The 13,882-nt window shown below is 34.8% G+C and overlaps 1 long non-coding RNA gene and 1 pseudogene across 2 annotated transcripts; both read left to right on the top strand.

The window, feature by feature from the left end:
- Nucleotides 1–1,172: 1,172 nt before the first annotated feature.
- On the top strand, nucleotides 1,173–2,373 carry LOC122536391 (annotated as a pseudogene).
- A 3,544-nt stretch (nucleotides 2,374–5,917) lies between these two features.
- On the top strand, nucleotides 5,918–7,625 carry LOC122536390. 2 transcript variants are annotated; one of them, XR_006308391.1, is made up of 3 exons: nucleotides 5,918–6,089; nucleotides 7,245–7,419; nucleotides 7,493–7,625. It is a non-coding gene; the product is annotated as an uncharacterized LOC122536390 (long non-coding RNA). The 2 variants fall into 2 exon arrangements; XR_006308390.1 differs by having other exon boundaries at nucleotides 5,918–7,419.
- Nucleotides 7,626–13,882: the final 6,257 nt, after the last annotated feature.

The raw sequence follows: 13,882 nt of genomic DNA, 5'->3' as shown, positions 1-13,882 counted from the left end.
TGGTGTGGTGCAGCAACCACTAATTTAAAACCCCTGCAAAGCTATCAAAACAAATGCCTAAGATTAGCACTGAACAAAGGGAGGTATGTCAGAATTACTGAACTACACGAACAAGCTCACATGCCTCTGATCAGGGATTATATAATGGAAACAGCAGAAAAATTCTACAACAAACAACTAAAACACAATAGGTTAACAGAAAACATAACCAACATTAGATACAATAACATGCCAACAAATAGCAAGTATGAATTACCATATCAAAAGTTAAAAATCTTTAAGACACCAAAGGAATGAGTATCAACTAACATAGTATCAATCAGCACCTGAAGCCACATCCTAAACCGCTCTGAAATTAACATAAGTAGGTTATTTTCACAAATTAAGTTTTCCTACATGCTAATTACACTCTAAGCCAACAGTAGCTGATAACTGCAAATATGTACTACCATCATACCAAACCTGAACACAGGCTACTATCCAGCGTGCCTTTATAACTCCAAATAGTAGGTTAAGCTTAGATTAAGTAGGTACTACTAATGTAAACTCTTGTCATATTTTATCCTATATGTATATAATCTTATTTGTAATAAAGAATCTAAAAATCAAATCAAAAATCGTTCTCGTCCGATCACGAAAGTTAAGCAATGCTGGGCACGGATAGTACTTAGATGGGTGACCGCTTGGGAACTCCGTGTGATGTTGGTTTTTTTTTTACTTTTTTTTTCTTAATAGTTAGAAGCTGTTTTAGATTGCTTATTACAATTTACCTTATTATTTATATAACAAAATATATATATAATAAAATTTTATTCGGAGAATTTATTCGAAGTTTTATTCGAAGAAAATTTTATTCGAAGTCGTTATTCGTAAAATTTTTCCTCGAATAAAATCGTTATTCTTAAATAACGTATAATTTTTCCTCGAATAAAATTCATATTCGTAAATAACGAATAATTCTTTCTCGAATAAAATCGTTATTCTTAAATAACGAATAATTTTTTCTCGAATAAAATTCATATTCGTAAATAACGAATAATTTTTTCTCGAATAAAATCGTTATTCATTATTTACGACTAAATTTGACAGTATTTTATTTATTCGTCATTCGTTATTCTTTCGAATAAAATATGCCCAACTCTGTTCGGTGTTGCTACACTTATAGAAAAATACAACAAGAAAGTCCTCGATACGACTGTGAATTCCAGTTTTTGCCAAGTCTGCAATATGTGGAAAAGCAAGAAAGATGAAACGATGGAAGAATATAACGACTGGTACGAAAACCACAAAGACAAGTGCACAATAAATCATGTCGGCAGTACTGGTAAGATGGAAATTGATGCAATCACAGAAATGTTTATGAAATTAGAGAAGATACTTGGCGTGAAATACACTACCTACATCGGAGATGGAGACAGCAAAATGTACAAAGGCATCTTAGATGTTAGTTCGTACGGAGACACTGTTGTGCAAAAGAAAGAATGCGTCGGTCATGTGGAGAAGCGAATGGGCAGAAGGTTAAGAAATGCGGAAGGAACGAATGACGGCGTTGGGGGTAAAGGCCCCCCCCCCCCCCCAAATTGACGGAATCGGCAAGCTTACAAGATATTATGGTTTATCGATTCGCCAACATCCCGATTTAATCGAGAAAATGAAGGAGGCTGTGTGAGCGACATCATATTATCACCGAAGTTCCACGGATGAAATTCCACAGCACTTGTACTGTCCTCCAGTACCAACAAGCTGGTGTAAGTGGCGGAAAGCAGAAGTAAATAATGCACTTGACACTTTTAGACACGACGTACCTCTTTGTAATCATGTTTTAAAAGTCATAAAACCAATTTATGAGGAATTATCTGCAAAATGCTCGCTAGAGAGATGTTTGGGAGCGGAAACTCAGAATAATAATGAATCACTCAATTCGTTAGTCTGGACGTTTGCTCCCAAACATATTCATTGCGGACGATCAAGCATTGAAATATGGACATTCCTGGCTGTAAATATATTTAATGAGGGTTTTTCGAACATACTAACGTTACTTTCCGAAATGTTCATAACTATTGGACAACAAGCTGAAATCTACGCAAATGCTTGAGACAGCATAGAATCGAGACAAGCATAGAATCGATCGATCGGAACGTCGCCCGACAGAAGCTGCAAAGAGAGATCGAATAAGAGAGCAGAAGAATCAGAGAAGCAGGACATGTTCGAGCAAGAAGAAAGTCCCCTCTGGGTCCTGGACTGGCAGATTAGCCATAAGTATGATTTTTATTATATGAATAATCATTATCGATATACTAAACTTTAAAGGCATTTTTTTTTGGAAACTATGTTTTTCAGAACGGTGTCCATGATATCTCAAAATCTACTAGCCCAATTGACTCAAAATTTTAAGTACGTATTTAGTACATGTGTGACTATAGCCCCTACCAGAATCAACCAAAAAATTTTATTTTTTATATTTTTTTAGGCTTCGGAAGTTTAACAAAAACATGCAAAATTCGACAATGGAACTTCAAATTATCACCACTTTTTTAATTACTGAGTTTTTTCTTTTGTTTTAGTACCTGCTATAGCCAAACGCATACTATTTAAGGAACATTCACGTTTTTCTATTTCCGACAAGCAGAATGGCCGGAATCATGGACACCGTGAGACGACCTTTTTTAAAAGCGACTATGTTTGAGAGTATGCAGTGCCACTAATTTTAACTTCTTTTGTCACAAAAAATTTTAAAACGTCGTTGAAATACGTGCGAATAAACCTTGTTAATTTGACTGCAAAAAGTATAACAGTTTCTTTGCAAGAAATTCCCTAACAAAATTAAAGAAACACGCACTTCACACCAGAATACCCCCTTAATTTCAACGAATTTCTTTGAGTTGGTCGCTATACGTTGAGCTTACAGGTGCTTTGGCGCTAGGCAGTCGCAGCTTACTCAGGCCACTCGTTTGCAGAGAGGACAGTTGAAGCCCGTTCTTCTTCTTTTCTACCTTCCTTTCTTTTCTTCCCAACCTTCAGTCAGTTGTGAGATCACCTCCTTTCTGGTTGTGCAGATGGCTGCTATGGTTGTGCTGCGAAATTCACATCTGCTCTCTTCCTCTGTTTTTTCCTGCCAGCTGTTTTGTAAGTTTGCTGCGGCTGTATTTGCAGCCGATGTGACCCCAGTCGTTTCAAGGCGAAGAGCTGCGAGTGACTCCTTGAATGATGCAAGTCTCACTTCTACAATTTCCTCGATTCCGCATTGTTGATATCACGCTCTTAAGCATGAAGAACTCACTATTAGATACAACGTATACTCTATACTATCATGTAGAATCTAGTACAAATCTACCAACTATCTGTATTATATAAGTCCTTTATTATAATATTCATACAAATTGCACACACACTCGTTACACTTATATATTCTAAATAAACTGTTATATATCCTTTAATCACTTTAGACTCTTTACACTCTTTATACGTGGCTGTTTTCTCTACCCACGTAACTCAAACTGATACATCTCTTTCTTTAATTCCTTTGTTTGCCGCTGCCTAATATATATTAGGGGTACCGGAGAGTAATCCATTATTTTTGCTCTTAACAAAATGCTTTATTTCATAAATTTTTAAATATTAATTCAAAATATAATTTCCATCTTCTCTTAGGACTGTTTCCCATCTAGTAACTCATTTTTCAAATCCACTTTTAAAAAAATTTACGGGTTTTGAATTAAAATATTCTTTGATGTGGTTTTGCTTCGGTTATATTTTGAAATTTTTTGTCACGAATGCTATGTTCCAGAGATCCAAAAAGGTGGTAATCGGTAGATGCTAAGTCAGAAGAATAAGAGGGATGACTAAAAACTTCCCAGTTTAACTTAGGAATTTTTTCACCGGTGATGATCAATACTGGGGTTTTGCGTTATCGTGGTGAAGGATTATGTCTTCGATTGACTAGTCGTTTTTCTTTAAGTTGCTCCTTCAATTTTTCCAATTGTTGGCAATAAACATTAGCTGTGATAGTTTCACCTGGTTTTAATAGCTTATAATGAATAACACCAGACATCTCCCACCACAGTAAAACTTTTTTTAATGTCAGTCCTGGCTTGACAGTTGGAATTGGAGTTTGATTAGGAGAAAAATTTTGCCGTTTTTGCTTTCTGTTATCATTGATGATTCATTTCTCGTTCCCCGTTACAACACGTAAAAACGGGACATTTCTGTACCTTGTCAGCAAGGAATTGCAAATCGTTATTCTCTGCTCCCTATTATCGGCTGACAATTCATGCAGTGTCTAAATTCCCATTCTGTTTGTTTTGTCAATAAGTTTTAAATATTCTTGCATTGTTGACTAAGGAGAATAGAGCTTTTCTGATATTTCGTCGATCGTTAATCTTGGATCCCTTTCGACCAGTGACTCCAAAATGTCGTCAATTCGAAAGTCTTTTGAGGCAACCTGCAGATTCCTGTCGCTAGATTTAAATTTTCTAGACCACCATTCATACCCTGATCGGAAAAAAGCAGCATACAATGCCTGATATGCTCGTTGTCAACAACGGGCTTTGACATTTTGAAGCTTAACGGAAAATTCCAGTCCTGAAAAATAAAATTAATGAACCCCTAATTAGAACAAATACCAAAAAGTGGTCCTTACACTACAATGTACCAGCGTAGACTGTCCCAAAGTTTAAGCTTAAAAGTAATGGATTACTTTCCGGTCCCCCTAATATATTCATAATACTAATAGTTAATTTAATCACACTTAAGATGGTGACATCCATCTGTGTTTTACCATAATACAAATGCACTATATACTAACCCATCTTATAGTTTCCGTCTGTAGAGGGAAGAGTACTCCTCTTTGTGAACTATCCGTATTCTTCCGAGACGTAGCTCGTGTAGAGACTGTATGGCCCACCGCTTCAGATACGGTCGAGCATGGACATACTAAGTTATTCGCCTCTTGCGGAATCCTTCGTGTCCCTTCAGAGTGGCCTTGCTTGGTGCCTGGGTAGCCACCACTCTCCAACTTGGCCAGCCTCTCTTCCATCTCATGGAGCCACACCCTTAGGCGCAGATTCTTCTGTTCGAGAACCGCAGCGTCGCCAGTGGAGTTCATTTGGCAAGCTCCGTTGCCGCAGCCCCTGAGCCCTCTCTGATATTTTTTAAACGTAATCGACGAGGCAGCAATCTTTTCGTTAGCCTTGGCTCTGTTAATAATTAAAGAAATTATATCTGCCACTGTCATCAATTTTATGCCACTTGCGAGGGAAGGGTCTTGAACCCTTTTGACGGGGGAGGGGCATTCAGAAGATACTCTTCTTCATTCTTTAATCCAGAGAGAACGTCTGTGTGAGTCGGAGCCAGCAGTTTCCTTTTCGAATCCAGACCTCCTGCATCTTCGAAGGAAATCGGCCGACTTCTCTTCCCTCCTTTTTGTCCTTCCGGTCTGGTACAGGAAACCAATCGGACAAATCCGACTCATCTTCGCTGGCAGATAATGCCAGGCTATGCTCCGATTTTCCTTTAGTGGACCCAGATGTCTTGTCAGAAGAGCAGGCCTGGTTTGCCGCCTGCTCTCTATCGCGGTCGTCCGGTGACGATCTGGAGGAAACCCGCTCAGTTATCTCCTCCACCCCGGGGCTGGGGGCTCCGAAACCCCCTGCGCCGGTTATTTTATTTCCGTTATTTTCCATTTCCATATTAATGTTTGAGTTATCAATGGATTTCGTCCTAGTCGTAACCTGCACATGGGGCCCGCCCCATGAGCAATTTTCTTGCAGCCGTCCGATGTGACGTAGCGGGGATCTGCTCGGTCTTCCCCGCTGCGCTGAATCAGGGAGTCCCGGAATTCCCTGCGCTGGTACTTTTATTTTTGTTATTTTTCCCTTTCATTTTTTTTTTTTTTTTTTTTTTTATTTGTTTCAGAAAGAAACCGCCCTCTTTCCTGTTGACCACTCACTCTTTCGCGCACTGTGGGCGAAACTAGAGTTCCTCAACACAGTGTCTCATGAAGCACCGCGGGGAAGTGAGGTGAGTGGACCATTTGACACATACAAGTCCTCAATTTCGCCGAAGAAACATCGCCTACAAGTAGGCTTTACGTGAGTCATCAGCTGCGTCAAGATTTTTGATTTGAAGACGGAAAAACCTGCACAGGTCTTATCTTCCCGTCCTTCCTGCTACTTAAATCCAACCTAAACCTGATTTATTTCTTTTTTTTTTCTTATGTGGAGGAAATCGCTGCTTGGAAAGAGATCGTTCTGTAGCCTCTGACGACTCCTGTTGCCAACTTAGGCTGCGCTCGGCGGATAATTGCTCTCCCGCCCTTTCTACCTCCAAGGTTATTGTACCATATCGGGGCTCTATATAGAGCCATGAACCTAACCACACCCATGTAGAGAGCACGGGTTTTATCTCCCGGTCCGTTGACGTTCGGCAACAGACGTCCTAAAAAATTGGCCACCCGTTCGATCTTCGGCGCTACGCGGGCGAAATGCTTCCCAAAGTTCAACTTATCTAAAGTAATTCCGAGATATTTCATCTCGTCCTGGATCTTCCCACACCGTCAGCGACAACTGTGGTGGTTTCCTTTTGCGAGTTTGTTTGAAGAACCAAACCACCGCGGTCTTCCCGTCAGCCACTTCCAGTCTTAACTCCTGCATCCTGGCCTGTACCCACCTGAAAGTGCTCTCCCAACTCGTCTCACCTACGACTAACAGCGTGTCGTCAGCATAGCAGATGAGCTGAGCGCTCCTTGATAGTGCGATCTCCAACACGTAGTTATACCCGATGTTCCACAGGAGCGGTTCGAGGACCAAGCCCTCCGCAAAACACCGCGTTTTACCTCACGACGCTCGATGTTTTCCGACTTCCCACCGGGAACTCGATGCTTCGTTCGTTCAGGTAGTTTCCCACGACCTTCCTCATTTAGCCGGGAACCTTGTGACGTGCTAGCGCCTCCTTAATCTTCATCCCAGTGAGTTGAAAGCGTTGACGATATCGCCAAGATAACTCCGCCTCTTTGGACTTTCCTCTTCACCATGTTAACCACGTGATCGATGGCGCCGATTCCGAATCTTCCTACCTTGAAGCCATATTGGCGATCCACTAAGTCCGGACCAACCAGCGAGAGATGTCGCGAAGTCCGTGTGGCTGCGATCCGTTTGAAGAGTGTTGGGTTTTATTTCTTCAAATTCCGAGTAAAAGAATAAGCGATTTAATGTGCTTAAATATTATACTTGATAAATTGCTCTTAGGGATCTTCGTTACGGCGGCTGGACGAACACAGGTTACTTGCCAGACAAAAACACGGTAGAACGTTAGACCACGCACAAACAATATACATACACAGGCACGCATACCCAACTACACGCGAGATGTCGCGATTAGCAAAATTAACAAGTTGATAATGACGGTCCTACAAATATCTTGGTATAAAAGAAGCATATAATTATAATATTAATATTTTCGTACATTTGAGTAATTATATTTTTGTTTATTTCAGGTTCTATTGAATACATAAGATAATTCTAACATTTGATGCAGTTGCTTTTTTAAGCTATAATATGTCACATGTTGACTATGATATTGCTTGTATTTAAATTTAAAATACAATAAATAAAATTTTACGAACAAAATTATTAATTTAATTTGAGGCAACCTGCTCACTTTTCCTTACATGTTTCTTTTTCATACACAATATATACAAGATTATATATAGTTTATAATACGTACGTTAGTTATATAAGTTGAAGTTTAATGATTAGGACAATATTCACCTAAGTGCGTGGTATATAGTGATACATGACAGTACGTATGCTCATTAGAGAAACTTATTAATAAGTCTGAAATAATAGAACTATTTCATTCATTTTTGTAACAAGCATAGTTCAACATATTGATATCAACTGGATTTGGAGAACATCCAAAATTTATAACATTTTTTTGTGACATACTCCGTGCACATTTATGTACGAATTACTTTCCCTATTATTGTCCGTAAATTAAAAATAATTCTGATATCAAAATACGTATATTTTTTTTAAATTAATATTCTACAAAAATGTAAGTGATACATTCATTAGATTTTGAATTTAAGTATATCTATCGTTGAAATCAATGCATAACAGCTAATAAACGCTGTTATAGATGAAAGGACTATTATCCCAAATACTTGAGTTACCTGATGTATCCAGTAAAATATAAAATAAATGGAAATATCATTAACAGTACGTTAAAAATATTATCATAATTATATCTTCTTTCGTACCAAGATATTTTGATACGTACAATGATAATCGTCATTGTTCGATAAACAGAATACTTACATTGGTTTCTTACCTTGAAGTTTTTAAAAGATACCTATAACAAAAGCAAGCAAAACGTGTAGAAATATATTAAGAATATTGTAAACATACCTGTTAAAACGCAACACCGTCCATAGTATATTGTTCCTAGATATTTTTATGCTGCATTCCACGTAGATGTTTTTCAGCATACATTACCTTAAAAAATGAAACATTGGATTTGTGAAATTAAATGAATTATATTTAAAAAACAGAGAATATTCTTATTATAATACCTCACAAATGTAATTTTAATTACAATTAATAATGCTTTTACGAGTTTTTGATTTATTCTCTTGATATTTTTATTCGCAATTCTCTTAATACTTTTATTCATAATTAAATAAAAAATCTCGATCTCTTAGAAATAAAATAGAACTAAAATTTTATATTGTGAAATCATTTATACTTGCAACGCATTGAAGAGCATTTATCGTTGTTGGTTATCTACTAACATCTTGATGCTTCATGACTTTCCATGTTGATAGTTTCTGACTTATTTCCTTGATACTTCTAATTACAGTGTTAGATCTGTCTTATCGACCTGATGTAGTCGCGACATCTCGTGTTGGCTAACTGTTCTATTTGTTATGTATGCGATTCGCATGGGTGAATATTTATATAAGCAGCACTAGCGGATTGTCCCTATTACATATATAAGAGTCCGAAGAGTAAAGTTGTATCAAAGCGAATTATTAGTGAATATTTTCCTCATTATAAATTATAAAGCCACAATGCAGCACTCTATCCAACACAATTTTTTCATGATCTCTTAGGACTTAATACAAGCATTAAATTTTTTATTTGTTAAATCATTTTAACGTGCAATTTAAAGTTTTCATTATTTAACGTTTATCTTTATAGATTGTTATCTACTAATGGTTTAACGATTAATGTTTCAATATTTTAATGTCAAAATTAACATACTACAGTTACTTCGAACATCATTTTCATCATGACTGACGGCATTGAAAATCTCATCATCTTAAAAGTGTGAATTTCAATATCGTTCGTGACATTGTTACGAATGAAATTAATTTGGATTAAGTTAAATGTAATTACATTTAATCACTATATAAACCGCAAAATGTAAACGCAGAAATTAATCTTATATATATTGAAATGTGCATTGTTGTACATTAAATGCACAAATGCCTGTTCATACAGATAATATACGTGTAGCATTATTTAGTGTAGTGTTTATATGAATTAATAGAATAATTTAGAATTTGTAATTGTGGCAATTCCATTTTTGTAATAAAAATTTTCACTTGGGTAAGTAAATCGACGGTTATGACAATAAATTTATTTGGAAAATACAAGTTAACGAGATTAGTGTGTTATTTTCTTCTTTTATTCCTGAAATGGAATAATATGAATTACATAATTTGAAAAAACACAATGAATGACTCGATAACCTGGCAATACTTCACTTACTCTACATAATAATTTCGACTGCGTTGACAATTTTTAATATATGGCCTTCGATTTCTGTTTCTCTTGACAATATGAACGTGACGTTGACATGATAAATGACAGACTATAAAATGATTTATAAAATGATTTTCATATCTTAGTATCAATATATAAATCTTAATTAGTAGTATTAAAATAGTATTGTAGAAATGTACTTTTTTTACTGTTTAAATTTTTATTTAGGAAATAAATTAATAATGGCATATGTTGAAAAAACGAAAACATTTATCACAGGCACCAATGACGTAACATACAACAAAAGGAACGAATGCGAGAAAAGTTGAAGGTTCAGGTAGATATATTCAGTGCATATTAAATAGTAATTTTTTAAATTTACAACATGCGAAAAATTAATGGAAATTATTCTTCGGTAATATGTAATTCTTCTAAAAAGTAGTAAATGTATTCATTGCAAAACAGGAAATAGAAAATTTATTTTAATTTATATTAATATATTGCAAATTAGTATGTACAGTGAATGCATTTACTCTTTTCGAATCTATTTAATCTGTTTGCAAGGAACATGATTACACAGTATGTAAAACTTGTTTTAAGATTTGGAAGTATTAATGCACAACACGTGTTGCCTTCTTTCCTCTCGAGCCTTAAACTTTTAGCATATGATATACCATTCTATTCGCTTTAATATGGTGAATATGAATACAAATATTAGTTTCTGGTAGAAGTTGTAAAACCTTAACAAAAGTGCGAAAAAGAAACTACTAAAGCTGAAAATTGGATACGGTGTTTAAATAAATTTCTGCTAATATTTTACAATTTATGAGTTATTAGTATTATACGCGTCTCATTTGACTTTTTGTTTTAGAAAAGTTCTTTGTTTCTCTTATTTTTGGAGTGTGTGTCACACTTTCAATGGTGAAACGACATGTAAATTCATTATGTTTTATAATTTTACGAATTCACTACACCAAACGCGTACTGTACGCATTGCATATATCGATACGTCTTTCTTATTACAACATATGCTTAAGTAACTTGAATTTCCTATGCGAGTCACGTGAAAGTAAATCTTCGTCATCTATAATTTCTTACAATTTCTAGCATGAAATATTCATCAATATGTTTTTCCTCATCAACATTGTATTACTTCCTTCCTTCTTTGAGGGATATTGCTGCACTAGTATAAATTTAAACGACACAGCGAAAAGAGACATCATTAGCATCTCCTAATTTGTAATGCATGATATTAGGATACCTTAATCTAAGAAATTTATTTATCCTCTTGCTAGGATACTGCTTCGCATCACATTCGTGGCACAAAATTGATCTCGCGAGATCAGGCTAAAGTATTCTGTCAATCAAAAGTTAATCCTACAACAAATTTCGTTTACAACTCTGAATTTCTGCATTGCTAACGCGTTAAAATCTATCCGATAGGTAACTGACTTTCCTTCCATTTATCCACGATACAAATATTTTCTATAAAATATCAGTAAGTAGTGAACAATAAAATCAGATATTTTCGGAACCAAAATATAATAGCATTTTAAAACATATTTACCAACAGAGAACAATTCTACACTCTGCTTTGCACGTCTGGCGAGAATTATTTTAAAGTAATGGATTTTTTTATAATGCAAAATTAATATAATGCAAGAATCCATTTTATCCGTAATTTGTGTTTGAATATATAGACATTCATAAGCAAATATTCACAAGAAAATTTGTTAACATTTAATTGGTAATACTTATGAGAAATGCGGTTTTTCTAATATATGTTTAAATATATTTGTTTTCTAATATATTTCATGAATATGAAATATAGACAAATTGTAACAATCTTCTAAATCATTTTTTCGTAAAGTGGATTCATTTAAAACAATTTGTTTGGTATATTCATTCTATAAATCTCTCCATAATTTATTGTTAAGTCTGCGTCGAGACATAGTGATAGCTTGTAACATATCAATTTCAAATATCTTACCTTGGCTCCTTCTGATTTTATTCTGCAAATTGGTGTATATCACTGCAACAAAAGTAATCTTCTTATGTTCTTCAACATCTGTGTTGTGCATTTCTGTACGTACATTACAGGAACATGCACAGTTGAAATATCCTCTCTCTACATTTTATCTCTTCATCGCATGCTTGACAACGTACAAAACATTTCTCCTTCTATAACAATGTAATTATTTTGAACAGATGCAATCCACTTCATCACCATTATACGTTTGTTGTTTTATGATTTAGACGTCTTTAATTTTCATTATAAATATTTTACTGTTTGTAGCATATCTACGTATGTTTAACGATTAAAAATATGATTCATGCAAAATCATAAAATACTACTGTTTATCAATAATATATTTTGTACTGTCACTGTTTTGCTTTTTATTACATGTCATAATCTTTGAATTAAATCGTATTTTCGATATTAACTTTTTGATAGAGCAGACTCATCTTGCTTATTCTCGCTACGTAATATTTCAGGTAATATGCATGCAAATTTATGCAAATTTAAAAGTAAACATGTTTGGTATATATGGACATATTTTGCAACTATTAATAAATTTCTGCGAAATATCGAATATAAAAATTCCAATATCTTTACCGTACTTCTATAAAAATATGTTTATAAATAATCGCAGTATATTTACTATTATTCTGTGGACTAGATAAAGTTATTATTTAGAATAATAACAGGAAGTAACAAATAATACAGTTGCGATAGCAATATATGAAACTATATAGGGATAATAATATTAATATTAATATTAGAAAGAATTTGGTAGAGTTTCGTAGCACTGTTTACGTATGTACATGATACAATGTATTTAGATGTATGTAAATACTTTCCTGTGTTCGGGCGGTTAAATGTAATCATATCAATTCAGTCTGAAGTTAAGAAATGTGAATTTCTCGACGTGAAAAATCAGCTCCTGGTCGCAAAGCTAGTAAAGAACCCATTACTGTATATCTTTGTGCGAATGCTACCGGATGCCATCAACTTCCAATTCTGATCATCGGAAAAAATAAACATCCAAGCTGTTTTAAAGTAATGTTTTTGCCAAACATGCCAACATGAGTGCAATGCCAGTTGTTTATAAAAATCAGACAAATGCTTGGATAGACAGTAACATTTTTGTTGAATGGTTTGAAAATATTTTTATATCAAAGATTAAAGAACATTAATTAAAAAATGGTCATAGAGAAAAAATTCTTTTGCTGGTAGACAATGCTAGATCACATTCTACATGTGATATTATTAACAAGAAGAACGAATTTATAAAAGTTTTTGGCACCTACTATAACTTCACTCCTACAGCCATTAGATCCGGAAGTAATTGAGTGCTTCAAACGACTATAGACAAAAGATTTGCTTCAAAAACTTCTGTTTATGTTTCAATCGAATGAAGAGGATGTGACAGAGCAACATAGAAAATTAAATTCAAAAGACTGCTTTCACATGGTGGCAAATGCGTGGAGCAATATTAAAAATACAACATTGAAAAGAGCATGGAGAAAACTTTTAATGCATGAAATTGAAGAAATTAGTGAACAGGAAAGAACAGTAGAAGTAGATATTGAAGAAGCTGCCAACCAGGATGTGATTGTGACAATCATGATGTAATGTAATGGTTTCAGTGCGATAAAGACAATAGTAGCGATGAAGATAACATAAATTTTACACAAACAGAAGCAGCAGACGAAAGTAACGATCAGGACGTGCCTTCTCATATCGAAGCATTTGAGTCATTTGAAAAAAGACTTCGATGGTTTGAAGCACAACAGGAATGTAATTCTACGCAGCTGCTTATAAAAAGTTTATGTGACCTAGCGGCTAAGAAGATATGAGATCCTTAGATGTTGAACTGTCAATTTTATTCATTCCTACTTGAACAAGGAAGTTTAATGAATGAATCTTTATTTCAGCCTTTCGGCCTAGAAATAGACCTCAGTGCCTTACATTATTCTTTACATTTTGTTTTCCGTTTTAATCCCTTACATCTAGTATTGCATGCTTTAACCTATCCTTATACTATACGTAGACTAATTAGACTAATAGCGAATGATATTTGCACACTGCCTCTACAATATTTCTCTTTGGTACT

The sequence above is a fragment of the Frieseomelitta varia genome, unplaced genomic scaffold (assembly GCF_011392965.1).
Source record: "Frieseomelitta varia isolate USP_RPSP 00005682 unplaced genomic scaffold, Fvar_1.2 scaffold_83, whole genome shotgun sequence".
Classification (NCBI taxonomy): Eukaryota; Metazoa; Arthropoda; class Insecta; order Hymenoptera; family Apidae; genus Frieseomelitta; species Frieseomelitta varia.
The sequence above is the reverse complement of the archived record's forward strand: the minus strand, read 5'-3'. Positions and strand labels throughout refer to the sequence as shown.